The 13,102-nt window shown below is 38.1% G+C and overlaps 1 long non-coding RNA gene across 1 annotated transcript in view; it reads left to right on the top strand.

Annotated features, from left to right (window-relative positions):
- LOC140516239 (uncharacterized) overlaps positions 1 to 2,649 on the top strand; it is a 33,785-nt gene extending 31,136 nt beyond the window's left edge. Inside the window, exons 2-5 of the long non-coding RNA XR_011971338.1 lie at positions 364 to 456; positions 1,417 to 1,475; positions 1,593 to 1,675; positions 2,511 to 2,649. This is a non-coding gene — a long non-coding RNA (uncharacterized lncRNA). The remainder of the gene's footprint in view (positions 1 to 363; positions 457 to 1,416; positions 1,476 to 1,592; positions 1,676 to 2,510) is intronic.
- Positions 2,650 to 13,102: the final 10,453 nt, after the last annotated feature.

Raw genomic sequence — 13,102 nt, forward strand, 5'->3', positions numbered from 1 at the left:
AGTCTACTTGTCCTGCCTTAAACGCTTATTAACTGTGTGACCCAAGGCAAATCACTTTCAGCCTCACCTTCCTTATCTATAAAATCCAAATAATGATGGTTTTAATTCACTTGATTGCTGTGAGGATGGAATGAATATTGGTAAAGAGCTATGTAAGTGTTAGCTAATGTTATTATCATAGTTCCTGATTTCAGTATTAAATGAGAAACAAAACAGGGGGTTGGGTGTTCTTCCAATGTCCACATCCTTGGAATATATTCCATACAAAGTTCAAACAGAAGAGGTTTTGCCAATTGACAAGCAGTTTCCTCAGGTAGTCTTACTTGCCCTTGACATTTTCTGCATTATTTTGAACCCTTGAAGACCACAGGGCCACCTCCGTGGGAGCCGCACCTTTCGAAAGAGATCGAGTGACTTTCCTCATGGAAACAGTTGAAGATTATGTCTTCCACTATGGTACGTACGCCTGGGAAGTCCGTTAGTTCATTTGTATTTTGGACAGGAGCTGTGGATGGACTGTGAAGGAACTAGGGTTGGATTGCATTTGAGAAGTTACTAACTACTGTAAAAGTCTGTTGTTTTGGAGCCCTGTGGATACATTTTGGCTGCAGAATGTCAAACACTGTGATCTCAGAGGAATTAAACTTACACATGATCTAAAGAGCAATAGAAAGATATATAACAGTAGAAAAGTGCTGCTGCAAATTAACCATAATTCCTACGCCAGAAGTAGCATAAAGGGGTCATCAAGGACAAATACACAAGAAAAGGAGAAGCAGGATATTCATAAAAGCGGGAAAGCAGTCTGTCAGTCTGAAGGCTGCACCAGTGTCCATAAGATACTAAAGATCCAGAAGTTGATTTCCATACTTTGAGTAGATTCCGTATGGAGGATTTACAGGAAGGCATGTATAGGAAGGAATCACACAGATTGTGACTTGTACCAGTAAAGGGAGTAGCTACTCTTATGAATTCACACATACATTGAAATAACTGAGGTTTCACTCTATAAAATAACTTTTCCTCTGTATTTCTCCAGTAAAGCCTTTTTTTTTTTTGTTGGTCAAATAACTTTTTTTCAGAGACGAGTTTTGTGAGTAACAATACTGTTAGACCCTATTCATTCTATAGAAAATTGGGACCATTGCTTATTTTGTACTTGTCACTTTATACCCACATTTACATACCTGTTGTGTTTCTGTACAGAACACTGCAGGTGGAGATGCAAAGATTAGATAAATGCAGTTACTGCTCTAGTGGAACTTTTTATCTAGACATCTATAATAAGTAATTGTTTCTTAGATTTAAAAAGTCATTCTTAAATAGTGTGCGCTGGGTTTTAATTTAAATGAATTTCAGCATTATTCTTGTTGTATTCGAGAAAATTATATGGAAGTATTATTTTTTCTTCCCCAGGAAACTCAGCAGCAACTTTAAACATTGGAAACAATTTGCCAACTAAAGAACTGAACACTGTGAGTTATCAAGTTTGTTTTGTTTTTTTATTTCTTTTTGGTTCAAAATCTAATATTGCATTGGAGGTCGGAATTCCTTAAATCATGTTTAGATTCAGTTTATTAATCTTTTATCAGGTCAAAGGTATCATAACAGCGAACTGAGAGCTAACTTTGGAGACAAGAAGATCTGGATTCAAGTTCTACCTCTGCCATAGGCAGTAAGTGGGACCCTAGGCTCTTCACCTCGAAGTTCACTGGGCTGCTCTCAAGATGGGTTCCTAACCTCGTGGCCATGACAGATAGATTTTTAGGAAGCATACACTTAGATTGGGGGTGGGGGGATTATGTTTTTATTTCAATAAAACTGGTTGGTTTTTTTTTTTAATTCCTTTGTATTTTATTTTATGTACTTAAAAACATTCTGAGAAGAGGTCCATAGGCTTCACCAAGTTGTTAAAGAGAATTTTGATTTAAAAAAAAAAAGATTAGTATGCATAAATTGCAGAGAAGACAAAGAGAGTTTCCTTACTTGGGGAGTCCCTCTACCACAGGTCTAATCCCTATTCCCCTCACTTTAAAAATTATCCAGATTTTAATACTGCTGGTCCTCATTTGTCTCCTGCCAAACCAAAATTGCTACAGAATTTGTGGGAGAATGCTTTCACTCTAAACTACGATTCCAAACTATTTAATTCATTGATACCATCACATCGGTCAACTACTTGCTGTTGATGTGCACCGTCTGGTAAATGTGTCATTTCCTTTGGGAATTCTTGATATATTGAGTGTGTATATTTACATATTCCTGAAACTACATAAACAGGCCAACTCTAATCTCTCAGAAAAGAACATTGGAAAAAATGTAACTCAGTGTGGCTTCTAATGTAATGGCATAGCAAAAGTTTTGTCTTTGTAATAAAATGCGTAGGATTGACAGAAAGAATGAAGTTTAACTGCTGTAGTAGACAACATAATATCCAGACAGCTAGAATTGGAATTAGGGGACCTGGCTTTGAATCCAGGTTATTCTAATTACATTGATTGTGCCTATAGGTTTTCCTGGAGGACAGTTTACTGGACCAGCAGCCCTCTTTCTTCGTGCTTGGGGATTCAGGGCTGACTCTTCCAATTTCTGTGTCATTTCTGGTTGCTGCAACTGCCCCAACTACTCCTGATGTATTCAGTAATAAAGGTGGGTTTATGGCTCTCATCGTTATCCTTTGTGGACTCAAGTTGGCTTCCCAGTTCTTTTTGTTATGTAGGAAGAAGCCTTTTCAGAACAAAGAAAAAAGTATGTTTTCAAGCAGCCAACCTCCCCCACTGCTCTCTCTGAAAGCAGTTTTGTCTCTGATATTAGCCATCAGTATGAACCATAATTTTATGACTTGTGTGGAAAGAAAATTCAATCATACCTTGCATTCTGTTGACCTGAAAACTTGGTTAGAGAAAAGACAACAGGCTAAATGCATACATTTTATGATTTAATTAATTAATCAGTTCCCCATAAAGAAAACGGTTACATAGCCCTGTGGAGCCAGGATCAGAACTGGCTGGCTTAGTACAGAAATTGACTGTCTTAAGTACATTTTGTCATGAGAAAGGAGTTCTCACATTGTAATTAGGTTTTGTGATCCCAGGCTATGGGCATCTTCCTTCCATAGCATGCCTTTGTGATTCAAGGTAAGGAAAAGTCCCATCACCCAGACTGCAGACATCCTGTCCTCAACAGGCCTTTGAAATTGTTTATTCACAACCCAAGGTGTAGGCATCCTCTAAACAAAGGAGACTATTAGGTCCAGACTCGTCTTAATTCAAACTTTGGCCCTTATTAAAGTCTAAAATTTATATTAAATATTAACAATTCCTATCCAAATTCTGTGATTTGTGTGATCTTAAATGCTGAATATTGAAGTTTAAGAGAGTCAGTATAGCAGAGTAAATAGAGGATTGACTTTGGAATTGGGAACAAAGACTTGGATTTGGACACAGAACCTCTCAGGAACTTGGGCAACTAAGACGCTTGAGTTAGAAATAAGTTGGCAGTCCACGTTGGTGGAGAGAATTTGCAGGCCAGAAAGTTCTTCACAGAAATGGTTTTGTAGCTTCCTTGTCCCCTTAAAGGGAAAATGATGAGGTTAAAGGTGAGGGGAACCCCAAAATACCGACGGTCCGGGTCGTGCTCGAATGAATTCGACTCAAGCCTTCTTAAAGCCAAAGAAAACAAAGTTTATTAAGGATTCGCCTAATTGGGTTGCCTCTTAAGGAGCCTAAGCTTTTGTAACGCTTGTATTCACAAGCGGGCCAGACACAATCCCAGCTAGACAGAGTCTGAGCTGGATTGGATCTGAGCACCTTCATGGAGGCAAGGTGGGACTTAAATACAGAAAAGAGTATAGGAGGGATCTTGGGGGTGGTCTGGTGGTCCAGGGTGATGGGAGGAGGGGTTTAGGAAGGGTCTTGAGGAGAAGTCCAAGGAGGGTTAAAGGCTGGAAACAGCTGGAGGCTATCAGGAGATATCAGACTAGGGAGGGTTTGGGTGGGAAGCAGGTGGGGCAATCCAGAGATCTTGATAGGGGCAGTATGGGTATGGGGTTGATGGGATCAAGGGTGGGGAGTGCAACAGAGACCTGAAATGATAATGAAAAGCCCATGGGCTTCCTGAGACTGCCTGAACAAATGGGAAGATTAGATTTGAGTAAGAAAGGCCAGATTAAGTGGGAAGATTCAAGGGGAGCTCAAGGAGGCTCCCAGAGTCTGAACCTCATCAAAACCAGCCTTTGTGAAAGAGAATTTGCTGCTCCTACAACAACATATTATCTCAGCTTTACTAACGAGAAAACAAACTTAAAGAATGAAGTGATTTGACCATGGTTACATAGCTATTAGATATCTGAGACAGGATTAAACCTTGGTCTCTTCTGCCTCCAGGTCCCAAGATTCTTTCCATTACCAGCATCTGAAGCAGTAGCAATTAACATTTCGATTGCACTTTAAAGTCTGCAAAGCACTTTACATATATTATCTCATTTTGATGGCGTTCAGACTCTGGCAACTTCCTTGAGCTCCCCTGGAATCTCCTCACTTAACCTGGCTTTTCATACTCAAATCTGTGACCATTGTCTGTTACCTCTGCATTGCCCCACCTGCTTCCCACCTGGGCGCCCCCTAATCTGATGTTTGTTGATTCTCCTCAAGACCCTTCCTAAACCCCTCCTCCCATCACCCTGGACTACCAGACCGCCCCCACCCCCAGATCCCTCCTAGACTCTTTTCTGTATTTAAGTCCCACCTTGCCTCCACGAAGGCCCTCAGATTCAATCCAGCTCAGACTCTGTCTAGCTGGGATTCCATTGGGCCGCTTGGGAATGCAAGCCTTACAAACACTTAGGCTCTTTAAAGAGGCAACCCAATTTGGCGAATCCTTAATAAACTTTGTTTTTTTTGGCTTTAAGAAGGCTTGAGTGGAATTCATTGGAGCACAACCCGGACTGTCGGTATTTTGGGGTCCGCCTTCACCCCTCAGCCTCGTCAATTAGAGCTTTGCTGTTGAAGAGATTAATATTTTGAAGTTCCAGGTACTATTTATCTTTTTCTTAGGTTTAATTGCCTTTTTTTCCCTTCTCTCTTATACCTTGTGCCAAGGTGATGTAGATGAGGTGTCCATTTGGTGGTACTGCTAAAACTTCACCTGCTCGTTTCTAGCTGATTTCCATGCTTTGTGCCTTCTTCAGAGATTTTTATCAGTTAACTAGAATGGAATACATTTCAGTCAGGAGGTGGCATTGCCCTCAGGCCAGCAACCCCTTGGCTACATCAGAGCCTGTCTTATTTAGGTGTGTTTGCCCTGACTTTTCCCAACGTTACAGTATCTCTTCTACTCATTAGAAGGTGCTTGCCTGCTCTCCTTTCCCACTGGTCTTTCTCACAGGACTGTGATGCTGACCATGGTTCAAAATTGAGCTAGGGAAATGAAAATAAAATATCAGAATTATGGGAACCTCTGGAGGTCTTTGCCCCTAGCCTGTCTCTGAGAAATTCTTTTCAGTCTGACCAACTTTCTGTATTTCATTTCTACACTGTACTCACACACATGTTCATCATTCCCCAAAAAAAAGATTCAGAAAAGAATTTTCAAGAACTGCTCAGTATAGGTCTATGATGGCTTCACCCTCTCCCTCAGTTCTTTCAAGCATTTCTTCAAGTAGAAAATTTTCTTCTGAACACTTCTCCTTTTACTCAGGTGATGAAAGGATTAGGGGCAGGAGTTGTGAGTTCTAGGCCCTCATTTTAGAGGGCTGAAGAGTCATTCATCTAGGACATAGAAACATTGGAGGGGGCGAGAGAAACGAGTGCCCCTTCCATCTCACCAGTTGATACCTCTAGCAGCTGTTAGTCCAGGTCCCCTACAATCAAGCTCTGCTTCTGATCTGACTCAGGTGCTAATTCCCCATAGTTATAGAAGGCATTAAGCGTTACTGGGTCCCAGCCCTTTACCCACTCTGTTCATGGCAGGTTCCCACTGAATCATTGCCTTGTTTTGGCAAAGACACTTGTGTAGCTCAATGAGGTATGCCTTTCAGGATTATCCAAGATGGACAAGTCATAGTATTCTGACAAAAGGTGAAAGCAAAGAAATAAATAGGAAGAAACAGAAATCACTGCATTGTCTTTGCCAAGAAAACCCCAGAGACAGTACTAAAATGATAAAAGAAAGGACATTGGATGATGAGCCCCTCTGGTCAGAAAGTGTCCAATACACTGCTGGGGAAGAGTGGAGGAGGACACCTGCAAGTAGTTCCAGTATTAGTGAAAACAGCTGGGCCAAAGCTGAAAGGAATCTCAGCTGTGGACATGTCTGATTCGAATGCAGGAAGATGAGTCTTCCTCAGTCCAGGCTGGTGCTCTATGCTGCGTGCCCACCTAGCTGCCCTACTCACTCCCTTCAGCACAAAATGACGTTTGGTTTGACTCCCCTTTCCCTCAGTTCTCATGTCTAATCAATTATCAAGTCTTGTAGTTAGTTTCAAGGTCCAGCATGTTTCAGGTCTGTCAGGTTGTTAGGTTTCTTGGATTTGTTCTTCACGTTGCTATCAGATTAGTCTCTCTGTACACCGTTCACATGCCACTCTGCTCAGATCACTTCAGTGACTCTCTACAGCCTATCAAATAAACATTTCAGATTGCCTTCACACCTCTCTTTTTTACCTTATAGCGTCTCCCTTTTACTTGTGCAGTTCTTTTACTCATTGATTTATTTGCTCTTCCTTGCGCATGATCAGGACTTTCCATCCCTCTTTGTAACCATGTGCAAGGCGTTCTCTGCTTGGAAATTCCTTTGTCCCCCATCTCTATCTTTGTGATTTTTTCAAAACCCACATTTAATGCTACTTTTTCCAGGGAGCCTTTGAATTATTTCACTCTCCTCCCCTTCAGAAATTATCTTTCCTTCTCTCCTTGAACTTGTCTTGCACTCTTATTATAGTCTTCACTATGCTTGTTGTATTACGTATTATTTGTCTGCTTGTCATTCATTTCAACAAATCTGCAAGGCCCCTTCTGGATTAGAAACTCCATGAAGAAAGAGAATATGTCTTATTTAGATTTTATTTTTCCTAGCACCTAGTATGGTGGTTTACAGATGTGATATAAGAAATGGTAGGTAAATAAATCAATTAAAATGTCCCTTATCAGTTTTAGCATAGTATAATTTTCAATACCTCTTTAAGCACTATGGAGGAGAACCATAATAATAGCTTTATTATCACTCAGCTATCAGGGAAAATTTTGGATATCCAGTCATGCTTCCTTGTGTTCCTAACATCAAGCTAATGTTTTAGTTTATTGTTACATTTTTCTGTAGAGAGATTAGGGTATTTTGGTTTTTAAGGATAATTGTGTTTGAATTGCTTCTTTAATTCTGTAGTGTTAATAACTGAACCATTTGCTATGTTCCAGCTTCACTTACCTGAAGATACGAAATTATCTTGTGAAACAAAAAAAGTGGAAGTAAATAAAAAGAGGTATAACACATATCTCTTTCCCTTTAGGTGTAGAATTGGGACCAAGTTTCTGCTGAAGTAAAAGGAAGCACCTTTATTATCATCAATGTACTTTGCTTCTTTGGCCTTTTTCAATAGTTTTGTTGGAGCAGTGGTATGCCATTATATACAGTTTTAAGAGTAGAGCCAAATGTTGCCAGAAATCGTTTGCAAAATGTGTTTAAATCTCTCTTGTTGAGAATCTTCCCTTCTCTTCAAAGGAATTCTTTAGGTATGCCCTCCAACTGAGAGTTCTGACCTTTTAACAGGTACATAGGAAGAGAGTGGCTCCATTGATGCCAATTCTTTGTGAATACGTGGGCTAGATCATTACAAATCGCTACAAATGTAGCCTGAACAAATTATTCCACCTGTCTGTGTTCCACTGTGACTCCTCCCCTCTTAATTGTAGATTTTTCTGCAGTGTGCTTTACTTACTTGCTATATTATCCTGAAGCTTTCATCTACCTCTGAAAAATTCATGTTAAGATACTATTAATATACATTTCCATGTATTAAAAAGGAAGCACACAATAAAGTATTTTATTTACTAGGAATTTAGCCTGTTTTGTGGCTGGGCAGCATCACATATTTCCTTTAAAGTATTGGCTGAAAATTTGGAGTAGAAAGAAAGCAAAGACTGTATGTTTTGGTGTTTAGGATTTACTATTTCTCAAGTCTGAGTAGTAAAGCTGCTTTTAAGGATTCTGGGAATTTTTGCTCCATGCATTGTAGCATGAGACTCAAACCTTCTAAGTTAGTAATTTCTATTTCTAAACAGGATGATTATCAACTTGGAATCACCCCAGAGATAATTGGATTCACTAAGAAAACAATGTTTTCTGATTTACACAATCTGCAGCTAAGAAAAACTATGGAAGCTGTTAATTACTTATGTAATGTGTTCAATCATTGTCAAAGGATTGTAAGTGGTTGCATTTTTATACATCCCAGCCACGTTTATTTTCTTCATTGCCAGCTTTTGGTGAATTTATGACACTTTTCTTTGCAAATGTCGTTGATAAAATATTTAATATAGATTCCATTTGAAAGCTGTTTTGAATAGTCTTTGAATCTTTTGTTTATAAAATGTTTCTAAGAAGTTTACGTTGCAGTTGAATCTTAGTAATTGTACATTTTCATTCTTGCTGCCAAAAAGGGTACAGTTACTGAATTCAAGCCCCCAGGCGAATTTTATGTCCAGATGCGTTCTTCAGAAGTTTTAGGATGCATCAGAAAACTTTCTATGAACATGATGCCTCAAGAGCAACATACCCCCTATTAAAGGGGAAACCTGTGTTGCCAAGTACTCTGTGAATCAGGTAATCTCTAAAATGAAACAATAAGTAAGAAGTATAGCTACTGCACACATTTTTTACCACTTTATCATGTAAATAATCCATAGGGATTCCAGTGCTTAAAAAAATCTATTAAGACTCAAGTCTAATCTCATTTCCTCTTGTACTTGCGCTATTTGCTAGTTGTAGGTTAGAGACTTTGTTAAATACCCTGTACATATTCAGTTGCAACATAAAACGGATAGTATTGCAGATAAAGTATTTCATTGTACATACTAAAATATACAATAATTGTAATAAATTTTTAGAGAGGCTTCTTGGGATTCCTTGGAAAGAAAAAACAACAAGCTTTTCTTTAATGCCTACTTAGAGTCATGGGACTTCCTTCCATTTGTGTAAAGCATAGATTAATTGAATTTTGTCTCCGATTCTTAATTCTGTAACAAAGCAGAGTGTTTTATTTTCCTGTAGACCTGGAACAGAGTAATAGCACAGGATACTGATGTAGAGCAGAAGAAGGTACACGTGTCATATACTGATTATGGAAATGGAGAGGTTATTCCAATAGGCAAAATTCAGCAGCTGAACAAAAATATTGAACTCTTTCCACCCTGTGTGAGTTTCTTCATTTTTGTTTTCCATTAAGCTCTTAGTAGTACAAGATTTAATTCTAGGGACTCCAAGATTTCCCTGCGGTTTTCCTTAGGGCACTCTGAACAGGCTTTAGTAGTGATACTTTTCCTTCAGACTCTTAATTATGAAATGGTATCAAATCTGTGGGGATTTTAGATTTTGAAGATGCATGTAACATGCCAAAATTTGCCCAATTTCTTCTTCCTTTTTCTTAGAGGCGTACTTCCTAGACCATAATGTGTAGATCTCCTGTTCCTGTTTGAAAGACAAGTTATAAATGTTGATTGATTATACTCAAATTAACTTAGTAATTGTTGGTGTGAGATGTATTACTTTGGAATGACTAGTTTTGTGCTTTAATTTGCAGGTTGTGTTGCGAATTCACTTTCGCAACCTTATCTTTGCTTGTTCTGCCCTTTGACTACATCTGAGGGATAGCCCTGGGGGCGGGGGGGGGGTAGTAAAACATTAATGCAAACTCTTGAAAACCTCATTTTCTTTCCTATTCTAACCTTTTTCCACTCTCTCCTTTCCTGCCCCCTTCTTCTCTCCACCCCCACCACCTCGCACCTTTCTCTTACCTTAGGAGTAGGGATTGATTCATTATGTTTCTATCCCTTGAAACATAGCAGGTGCTTAATAAATATTGAATTACGTTTTTCCTTTTAAAAAATATGTGTATTCATTAAAGTTTTGGTCACAAATGAGGGATTATTTCCACTTCTTAGTACAGCATTTTTTTAAAATTAATTAAATATAATTTTGTCATAGAAATTCTGAAATTATTCAGATTTTCTACAAATGGTCAGACCTAGTGCGATGAAGATGGGATGTTATATAATGAAGCTGGAGAGGTTGTGAATGGCTTTAAAAGCCTAAAAGAGAAGTTTTACATGGCTGGTATTGGAAATAAGTTTTACATGATTGCACGTAAATAACCTATATCGAATTACTTATCGTTTAAGGGAAGGAGGAGGGGAGGAAGGGGAAATTCAGGAACTCAAAAAATTTTTAAAATGAATGTTAAAAATTGCATTTACAATGTAATGGGAAATAATAAAATACTATTTAAAAATAAATAGAAGTTTTATGTTTTATCCCAGAGGCCACAGCTAGAATCTGCTGTTAAAAATTGTTTCATATAACACAAAATAGAGGAGTATTAAAAAGATTTACTCCTGTAATTTCTCTAAACCAAAACAACTCCAAATAAACAGACATGTAATGCACATTTGTACAATGGTTGCACATAAAAAGTTGTTTTTTTTATGGAATTTTCAAGTTTTACTTAAAAATTTGAGGTTTCTGGATAATGCTTCAATGTAAAACACAAACTTCAATGTCTTTATAGGTTCTTAAGGAGGAAAATCAGTTGTCATTGCCCATCCTTGGAACCTAGAATACCTTTCACCTCCTTCAGGCCATAAAATGCTTTGTTGCCAGTGTAGTCCCCGCAGAAGGAAGCTGGAGCAATGACTACCAAGGCTATGAAGCCCCTAATAGTAGAACAGTATTGTTCTTTTAAAATCCTTGCTGTACTACAAGGAGAAATGATTTCTTCTGCTGTTCATGTTTGACTTCTAGGCAGTGGTAAGATCGGATGACCATTTAGTTCTCTATCTTTCTGTAGAATTTGAAGCATTTCCGTTTTCTCATTTATTTTCCAAGTATTCCTGAGAAGAAGGTAAGGAAACACGAGACTCATCCCAGTCATTTTGAATAATTTGTCTTTTTTTCTAATAAATTTGAGAAAGAGCTTCTTTCCTTCCCGTAAGCACCTGATGTTTAAGTCTGGTCAGTAAAGTCTCTTTGAGCGGTCTGCACAAATTTGTATTTCGTCCCTGTGTCAAGCAGGCATTGTAAGCACCTCAAAATGATTGGGCTCTGTAATTTTTTAAGGACTTTGTATTCTAGACTTCTGAGAATTTAGAAGTAGTCTTCCTTGATTGAAGCCTAATGAATTTGAAATGGTGAATTTTAGTGAGTTCAGTTAATACGATATACTTAACACTGATCTCCCTTTCAGTTGCTGATACTGTACCATTGCTGATTTTGAATTTACATGGTCTATGTTGAAATTACTGTAACTGAATAGAGCATGGGCTTTGGACTTAGGAGGACCTGAGTTCCAATCTGGCCTCAGTCGCTTACTAGGTGTGTGCAGATCACTTTACCCTAATTGCCCCCAAAAAAACCTCAAACAAATACAAGAAATCACTCTTAACTTATGTCAGCCCTTTTAGAAAACACACTTTCATAGAAGTTTTTTAACTCTTAGCTAGTTAAGTGATTTACCACTGTTTGACTGATGTATATGTATAATTTATAATAATGTCAATATTTGAGTATCTTTTTAGAAAACTTATGATGATCTTAATTTTACTTTATTTTCAGTAATTCTTATTGAGCATAGCCTTTAGTCGTGTTAAGTCATTACTGTTTTAAGGTTCATTTTTTTTACATTATGCAACACTTCCCATTTTTAAATTTTATTTTTTAAATAGCTAGCCATCTCCCAAAACCTAATGCCCTTACGCCCAAAAGACCTTCATTACTAAATATTTCAAGTCTTGTTCTTTGTACCCAGTTTACTGAGAAATAATATTTGAAGGTATGTAATCTATACCATACTATTTGATAAAAAGGTATTATACATATTTAAAAGAAATAATCACTTTCTTATATCATATAGGAAAACACTTAGACCATATACTTTTGGAAATGAGGTGTGGTTTGAGATCCAAGGGACAAAATTCCAGGATACAAAGGTGAGATAAAAGCGAGTATTCATGTTGTTGAGATATTTTTGTCAATAATATTGACTTCAGATGGAGAAAATTATTCCAGTTTGAGATTGCAGAATGAAGTCTCTTTATTATTGCTTCCCCCCCCCCCCCCACACACACACACACACAATTTATATAGTTTCTTGTTCCATGTTTAGTAGGTCATCCTCTTAAATTTAATTGTGAAGAAATCTTTTGGTCAATTTGTTTTAAATGAGGTCATACTTAATAATTTGGGGCAGATGATAGAATTCTTTTGTTGGTATGAGGTTCAGAAACGTATTTCTACCAATGCAAATCAGGAACTTGTGTAATTCAGTCCTGGATAGTTGGCCAGCTACGGAGCGGAGGCTCAATGGCCAGAGACAGGACTTCAACAACTGGTCCCCCTGGATCCCAAGGCCAGACTTCTTCAGTAGAGCACATTATTTAAAATAGGAATGGACCTTTCCATAGTGCTTTTAAGGTTTACAAAATGCTCTGCTCGTAACAGCCCTATGAAAGAAGCATTGCAAGTAGAGTTAGTTCTACTTAAAAAGCCAGGTTCAAAGAGGTTTTACCTTTCCTTGGTCATAAGTATCAAAACATGGATTTTTCAATTCAGTAAACTAGTATTAAGTACCTTCTATATGTCAGACACGGTACTAGGCACTGGGGGTACAAATAAGAAAGGCAGCCCCTGTCCTCAAGGAACTTTACTGTCTACTGGGGAAGGACAACACAGAGAAGGAAGTTAGAAAGGGGAGGGGATTGATTCTAGGAGGTACCTGGCACAGGGGAGTCATGTCCTTTGGAGTTCAAACCAAACAGAATGGAAGATTAAATGTGGAGGATTTTAATTGAGTCTCCTGATTCTTTTCCAGCACTGTCCTTCAGAAAAAATTTGTTCC

The sequence above is a fragment of the Notamacropus eugenii genome, chromosome X (assembly GCF_028372415.1).
Source record: "Notamacropus eugenii isolate mMacEug1 chromosome X, mMacEug1.pri_v2, whole genome shotgun sequence".
NCBI classification, from domain to species: Eukaryota; Metazoa; Chordata; class Mammalia; order Diprotodontia; family Macropodidae; genus Notamacropus; species Notamacropus eugenii.